The 8,570-nt window shown below is 44.5% G+C and overlaps 2 pseudogenes; one reads left to right on the forward strand and one right to left on the reverse strand.

The window, feature by feature from the left end:
* Positions 1–4,598: 4,598 nt before the first annotated feature.
* LOC125518567 lies at positions 4,599–5,578 on the reverse strand (annotated as a pseudogene).
* Positions 5,249–8,570, forward strand: part of LOC125518568 — a 16,325-nt pseudogene continuing 13,003 nt past the window's right edge.

Genomic DNA, 8,570 nt, shown 5'->3' on the forward strand with positions numbered 1-8,570 from the left:
AAATTCTTATTAAAGCCTTCTCTACCATTGAATTCGGCCTTCGGGGTCAACCCAGCGGCTTCTATGAGGAAGGCGGCGCAAAGGAGGCTCGAGGGCTTGTTAAGGAAGGCGGCTAGGGCCGCTGAAGGGGGGAAAACGAAAGGCGTTTTCTGGTCTCCCCTTCGCCTGGGGGTGCTTGTGGGGGGGGTGTGCCACGACGAAACAAGGGAATGAAAGGTCGCTTTGCGTTGGATGCTCTTTACCCTCCCCACTATGAGGGCTCTGTTGTCTTGGGGAGCGTTGAAGCTTGCTTCTTTTCCATACTTTTCTTGGTCATCAATACGACGACCTATTCTTAATAGAACCGATCTTATTTTCACTACAAGAGGAATTTCGTGCTTCTGCCGGATCCTCCCTATCTCCTGATCGAGCTTGTGTAGGTAGATATTGCCTGGTAGGGCCGATAGTAGTACACTGTTTGGGATGGAGTCAGGGCCCTTCTCACCCCCTACGAGTCGTCCGGCGGAAAACTTTTTCTGAGTGGGGTAAAAGAACTTGGAATCGTCGATCTCTTCCTTCAAGATTGAGATGAATCGATGTCGGTCGATGGTGTGAAAACACTTCCTGATGTCGAATTCCAAAAACCAGCGAGAGGTTCCCCACTCTTCTTTGATCCGTCTGAGGGCCGAGTGGCAGCCTCGACCCGAGCGGAAGTGCGATGTGTCTGGAAACTCGGGATCGTAAATGGATTCGGGTACCATTCTGATCGCCTCTTTCATGATCTTTTCTATGGGTAGAACTACTGTGAGCGGTCTAAACTTCGACCCTTCTTTCTTTCTTCATTTAAAAAAGGGGGAGCAAAGCCTGTTTTTTGCTCCCTCAATTGATAGATCAGGGCCCCTCCTGCCGGCCCGAACGAAAGGCTCTTTAAGGAAGTAGTCCCATCACTCTCGGGCCCGGCACCAACCAAGAGGAGGCGGGGCTCTCTCCAATCATTCCGAAGAGCCGAGATCTCGTAAAGGAAAAATTAGCTAGCTCAGCAGGTTTGGACCCGGGTGAATCAGTTCAGTGAAGGAAGGGAGCCTAAACTTAAGGCTTTTCCAAGCCTTGCCGATAGGCGCCTCATGGCTCGCTCAGTTCGCTCGCGGAGTTCTTAGATCAGTAGATCTGGATAGAGTCTCGCTCATAAAGGAAGAGTAGCGCGCTAGCGCGGCTCGCTTCGCTTTTCGACGCGGAGCTCGCTGCTGTCTTTTTAGCTTCAAAACTACAGGGCGTGCGTTAGCACTACGGCTTTTCAGCCTCCCTTTGCTGGTTCCGAACTATCACTGATCCCAGAGATCAACCTTCAAACCTTTTTCTTTGAATCTCAGGAAGGCTTTCTCGGGGAGAAAGCTGGTTGGGGAACTGCTAAACGACCTAAAAGAAAAAGAGGAGACTGACTCTGACCTTTCAAAGCCCTATCTCATCTGGTTGATAGTAGAAGGTACGTACGATGATACCATGGACATAAACGAGGTCGAGCATATCTTTAATGATTTCAAACTAAAGCGTACCTAAAGCCTGCCCTGGATATGAAAAAGGGATTTGAGCCAGAAGAAGATGAGGATCTATCACCAGATGAGGAAATGGAAACAACTAAGTATTAGTTAGGTTTAGGTTCAGGAAATGGAAATGGTAACAGCGGCCCAAAAATGGTAAGGTTTTCTTTTCAAAGAAAAAGGAACGCAAAAGTTTTGCGAAATCCTTATCTTTCGGCTTTTTAAAGAAGATAGGCCATTACAAAAACAAGGTATAACAGTCGACTTCCTATCAGGATTTTACAACCTGAATACAAGGGACCACTATTAGAAGAGAGCATAATAAGTAAATGCGACGCCATCTTTGACTTTTTGGATGGTCGCGGCGCCATAAACTCGATAACCAGCACCGCGGAGTCAAGAAATTCAACTAAATAGATCCTAAAACAATCTTATTCGAGGCACACACGGGACCCACAGCAATGAAATTCACACAAGCGGCAATCATCCGAGCAGAGAATGGAGAAGGGAAATATACTTGAAATTGTTTTTTTCCGAATGAGAAAGCCTTTGGCAAACTCCTTGCAAATCTGTTTTTGCCGGGCACAATAGACATATCTGCTCAGTCACAACATAAGGAACCCCCAATGTTCCTCAAAGCCTACCCGGCCTGACAGCTTTAGTTGAATGATCTATCCCGAAGCAAGCTTTCTACTTAAATTGTATGACTGGCCAACTAATGATAGGACTACCTATCTTGATGCTTTGAATCTGTATTCAGAGCTTTTTTCCAACTACCGGGACTACTAATTTCAAGTACAAAGCTCTCCTATGAATATGCTACTGCTCTTACTTTCTACCTGAATCCGAGCATTGAAGCAAGCTCTTTATCGCGCCATAACCGAGTCTCTCCTTGCAGCTCTGACCAATCCACCCGTCATTGCAAATAACTGCTCCTTACTCTTTGATTGTATGTCCATTTTTGCTTGATGTCTGGCTCACCGGATCTGGTACATGAAAAAGCCATTCCTTTTCGCTTTCCTTCAACCACTCAGTATACTTTTTTACTGGAAGAGTCAAGCGAAAGCAATTAGTTTAGAAGGAAGAGGAAGACCTAGGGGGCTTACGTCCTCATTTCACTCTTTTTGCTCCTGCGAGACACGACTCAACTACTTTTTACAATTGACAGGGTAGCCCGGAGGTCAGATGAAGGGTCTTCCCCATAAAGATAGATTAGTACTTGGAAGGTTCAGATGAAGGAAGGGCTGAAACAAGGCAAAAACTATTCAATGGGGTAAATAAATATGAGCAATCCGTGAGAATAGCAAACCCCTATCTCTTAAAAAGAAGAAGATAGATAGGTCCACGAGTTGAGACAGAGAAGTTCTAACTAATCAAGTAGGAGTTTACCCACGAGAGTCAGAGGCTGCATCATCAAAGGGGTATAGAAATAATTCAGAAGCACTATGGCCTGAAGCGAAGGGCAGGAACGAACGGAATCAATGTGTTCCAATTTATCCGGAGTAAGGACAGCAGCTGAGAAGGGACAAAAAAATAGCGTAGACAAAAGGTAGGACCAGATCATGCGAAGAGCTCTTCGCCCTATTGATTAGGAATCTCGATCAGAAACCACCAGGCCATGTCTCCCGATAAAAGATGATCCCCACAATGGATGTCAGGCCTTGGCTTTATAAAATCTGATTGGATCCGCACTAGAGGATAAGAATACAGATAGGCTGACTAAGAAGATCTTCAAATTGTCTTACCTGAAAAGATGAGTTATTCAAAGGAATACCTGAAGAATAGAATAGAATAGAATAAACACATGGCACAGCTGGGTGCTAGAATAGTAGTTGATAGAAGTTCTAGTCACTTAAAAAAAAAATAACCACTGCTTAACTTAATTAGATCGTAGAAGATAAGCAAGCGGGTTCGGGCAGTTAGTCCTATTTGAAGGTAAGAAGTTCGGGTAGTAAGGGCTAGGTTTATATAGGGGCTATATTTTTGAGAAACATATGGTCTTGCTCATTTCTCATCAAGGAATGGAGATTGGGTTGGTGTTTGGAAGGGGGATTCAGTAAACTGACCTTGGCCAGCAAGCAGAAAAAGGACTGACGTCTTGGGGCGCGCTAGCGCGCGTACTCTTCTTCTGCGAGACTCCATCCAAATCCACCACTTACTTGTTGGTTGGTGTTCCATTCTGTTATCTTAGACTATGCTGCCTTCTTCAATTCATTCTTCGTCTCTAGTCGAAGTCCTTCTTGCTGCCAACCCAACATTGCATTTAGAGTGCCGTGCCAGGGCGATAGGCGCTCGCCAGGTCACGCATGATCGCCAGAGCTTTCTTGGCTATGTAATATAGGGCCAGAATAAGTGCAAGATCTCACAAAAATGGATTAAGGGGGCTTCGGATTTTTCATAATTTTTTTCTATCTTTTTCATCAAGTTCTTGTTTGATCTGCGTATTATCACATATCCCTCTTTTAGGGTTAATGCTATCAATGGTGAATCGATCATTCACTATCTTTTTTTTTAGAAGAGTTTTTTTTGAATGGAAGAAAGTATGAAACCCGCGATGGCTACTGAATAACCTCTTTGATTTTTTTTATAATAACCCTTTTAACTTTTCTTCGTTCGCCCTTCTTCAGTTCTATCCAGCTCGTTTTGTCTGAATCTTTGTGGAAAGAAGAAGCGGTTCGCCAGCCGCTACATCAGGGGTACCACAAAATCATTAACCTGGCGGCTGCTCGCTCTTTGATCAGTGATTCACGGCGCACTAGATCGATGAATAGAATCTCTCAAAAATCCGCGCTTTTTGATCAGTGATTCACCAGCCACTACATTCTTGGATCCCACCTTATTCTCAACCCTGGTGGCTCGCTTGATTGGCAGTCCTGTAAGCTCATCTTGCATACAAATTTTTGGGGTACCAGGGCCTGCATCACCAGAACATTTCTTCCTTAAGCGTAAGCGTAAAACTGAAGATTGTGAGGCGTTTCACTACATAATAAGAAACTTAGAATTAGATCTTGGAAATGATCGACTCCAATAGATGCTCATCATAAGCTTTTTTTTTCCTCCTATTCCTATTGATCAGAAGTATCAGCAGCGCCACGCCAGAGTGACTTCCGAAGCGCTACGGACGGGACGAAATCCGGCAGCCAGTTGCTGGCTCTGATAACCAGCCCAGCAAGAAGCTAAAATTCTTCCATAACATAACATAACGGGGCGGGGTTGCGCGCGAGCCGAGTGACGTAGGTGCAAGAGTACTTCGCGCCACAACCATCTCTTTTTTATAGGTTCTACGGACCGATGCCTCTGCTTCATCTGGTAAAAAAGAGTCATAGATATGCCTGTAATTAGAAGGAAGACCGCCATAAAAATCTTCCTCGTGTATCGTGTAGCGGAACTATGAACGGGGAGCTAGCAATCCGGACGTATTGAAAAGGTTCCTAAGACACAGCATGGAAGAGTCAAAATATTCAGAAGCGAGGTCCAAGAATGAAGAAGGGGTAGAATTACTGATGAATACGAGCTGTGGCTAATACCCGAGGCAAAGACGCATTTTCTACGGGATCCGACCACCAGCCCCCGACCTAATTCATGATGAGCCCACCAACTTCCTGGCGAGATGCCTACGGTTAAAAACAACCGACATGTCAAGATCCAAATTCGAATTGGTTCCTGGTCTGGTCAGAGACCACCGTGTTCGCGCCGGCGGTCCAACAAAGAGGCGAAGTAGTGGTGTTTCTTTCCATTACGAACGACACGCTTCGCCTGCTCCCTCCCCGTGTCCATTAGCGCTCCTGTCCAGAGCGAAGAGAAGGCGAAAAAGCGCCGCCGAAGCAGCATGAGCAGGCTTCTATTGCTACGCAACAATAGAGCAGGCGCGCCGCCCACAAAATGTTTGAATGATCGGGTAAAGAGCGAGCTTCTTATATGGGATCCGACGCATCCAGCAGAGCGAAGCAGCGTTCCATTCTTTTCGGCGGCATCCTTCCGCATTGGCGGCGAGTGGAGTGCCACAATCCCATTCATCATTTTTGATCTACATAACCCAAAGCCCATAGCACTGGCGACATCTCCGGCATAAATGCAAGGAGGATGTATAGCTGATATAGGATCTTGTGGAACTGGATTTGATTCTGCAAGCGGTTCGGTACGAACGAAGAAATTTCGAACAAAAGGATCGGAACTCGCTGATAGGAAAGGAGAGAAAAACAAAGCAATGCCAAGAGCTCCGTCAATCTTGCTGTTCATCGATAGACGAAGCTCTCTCTTTTTCATCTCGTGCCAGATGTAACAAAAGATTAGTCCTTTTTCCTTCTCGCGAAACCACGGGAGCGCCCAGCGCCCAGAAGAGCAAAGCTCATTTTCAAAACAGGGTCAAGCGGCGCATTAAAAAGGGCTGGCCCGTTAAAAGGACGCTTACTTTGCGAACGAAGTTCAGAATCAACAAGGGTTCTCCGAACGAAGGGAGTGTACAACTGGGCGCAGCCCGACTTTTTTGTTGGGAGAGATAGAATGGAGTTCTTCACGAAGTTCGAGACAAAGGAAAAAATCAAAGTTTCTCTATAGCCTCTTCATTTTGAGACACTATGGCTTTGGGGTCGACCCCGGTAACAAAAAAGGAATCCATAAAAACTTGGGATCCAACACCATGATAAAATACTACCCTCGTGATTAGACCATGTCCCTGAGATTTGATAAAAAAAAGGTGCATTAGCGGTTAATACGTTGTAATTAGATAAGTTATTTGGAATATGACGGAACAAAAGACCAATGAAAGGAAGAAGAATGCACCAAAATGCAAGTGTTGGACCAAACGCTGGTGGGTGTTTCTTGTTGTAAGTGAATGCAATGAAAAGACCCGGAAATAACGAATAATGAGAAAATTCATTTATAGACATTTCGTGCTCATTTCCAAATTTATGCTTAGTTATTCCCATCATCCAGTAACCACAGGATGATCCCAATCTCCTTTTAGTAATAGATCTTTTTGATATGTCTCAGTCTCAGCGGCAAGGAAGAGAAAATGCATCGAGTCGTTTATCAAGAAAGTGGACGAGCATGGCGGTCCCTATATCTCTGAGGGGTGTACCACTTTTTTTTCAAGTCAGCTTAAGAGGTTCAAAAGAGAAAGTCACTCTCCTTATTCTTGGCTAGTGGAATGGAAGCAAGACTCTTTCCTATCCACTTTGCCGAGGGGAGAGAACTAAAAGATAACTCAAGCTAGACAGAAAGGTGCAAAAGTCCACAGTTTCTTAAGGATCCTATAAGCAAGTAGGTTAAGATTGTCATTTAGCTTCAATTTCTTCAGTCTCACAAGCGGGTCTGCATGCAACAAAAGAAATTGTATTTTCCTACTACTCCGACCTTGCCCTGAAAGGATAAGGAAATTGGATAAGAGCGAGAGCTAGACTGACTATTGGTCTAATGCTAGTGGAGGATTCAGACTGAGGACCCCCTGTGGCGGCTACTCATAAGAAGATGAAGGATTGAAAGAGGACTGATCACCCCTCTGATTTGTGATCTTTTAAAAGAAAGAAAAAGCCTTCTCTCAGACTTAAAGGTAAATGAAAGCGGGATATTTTTTCTCTCCTCTAAGCTAGCAGCAAGTCAAGTAATCTGAGAATGCTGCCCCCAATCCGTAGCTGAGGACGAACTCAACTCATAAGCTTTTTTTGAACCAAGCACTTGTTGTAGAAATGAAAAACCACCCACTAGCAGAGGCTGGAACAACCCATAGAAGTGTAGGGGCTGCTTCAACCAGGCGTACCCGTATCCATTGATTTACCTCCTCTAGAGAGTATTGAACTTTGTGACAAATAGGTTATAGTTACACTCCTTAACTCCCTATTCGCGAGATATAAAAGCTAGCTAGTAAGAAGACTTTCCCTTCTTTTCTGGGAGGGTGAGAACTTGAAATACTGGCAGAGAAAAGGAAGAAAAGCGGCTAATGCTATCTAAACGATTATTTCAAAGTTTACCAAGTTCGATCGTTCACGAGACAGGGGACTCTTTTAAATAAGGCAGTGTATGGCTGCGAATAAGTCTATTCGGCAAGTCATAGAGAAGGACTGGATATAAGCTATTCCCCGGTTCTTCATTGGATCCTTTTAGTTTAATATTACTTTTTGGAAGCAATCTCATAATAATATGTATTAGGGACAGCATTTAGGATAGCAAAAGCATTTTTGGAGCAAGAGGGATTACCTTCTAGATTCTTTTGTGATACCCTCTGTGTCGCCTTCTCCTGGATGGCCAGCCCAGTGTCCTGAATCCTTGAGCTCTTCCTCATGGCTTTGACTGGTGACTTACATTTCATCTTATTTGCTGCTCTCTTAGTCCTTAGATATGATGTCTTCTGCCACTCTCCTTGGTGGCTATTCTCCACCATCTCAGTCCCCTCTGAGGTCAGCTGAATCTGATCAGTGGTTGTCTCTGCCTAATCCACCAAGTGTGTACAAGACAAGATCTTTGTCTGTCACAGGTTCTCCTGCTGCTGCAAGTTGATCAGACTGGAATTTGATCCTGCGCAGATAATCTTGAGCAGTCTGGGATCCTTTCTTGATCGTTTGGATCTGAATACGCAACTCAATTATTTGAGCATTTGTCATACAGCCAAGACTTCCGGGTTTTTTTCAGGTTTTCTCCCTTTTCTACGAAGGTTTTCTGCTCCGCCTGCACCAGTGAATTATTCTATTCTTCTCCTTTGGTTCAGTCTGTGGGGAAATCAGAATTCACCATTGAATCCTGTGGATCAGCTCCCTTACATAATAATATTTCACTGTATCAGCTACGAGGGGAAAATCTGAAAGACAGAGGATAGAGAGTGAGAGAAAGAGTGTGAGACTTGCGCCACTCTCCATTTCGAGGGGATTTCGACGATTCTGGGGTGATTGAACTATTTCTTTACCTGTTCAATTTCTAACGAATCAAGATATCCTCTTGTTCTGGTATAAATAGTAGCTATCTGCTCTTCCATTGGGAGAGGATTTGCCTGGGATTGTTTAAGCAATTCCCTTAATCGTCGACCCCTTGCCAATTGATTCTGACTTGTTTTATCGAGAG

The sequence above is a fragment of the Triticum urartu genome, chromosome 7 (assembly GCF_003073215.2).
Source record: "Triticum urartu cultivar G1812 chromosome 7, Tu2.1, whole genome shotgun sequence".
NCBI lineage: Eukaryota > Viridiplantae > Streptophyta > Magnoliopsida > Poales > Poaceae > Triticum > Triticum urartu.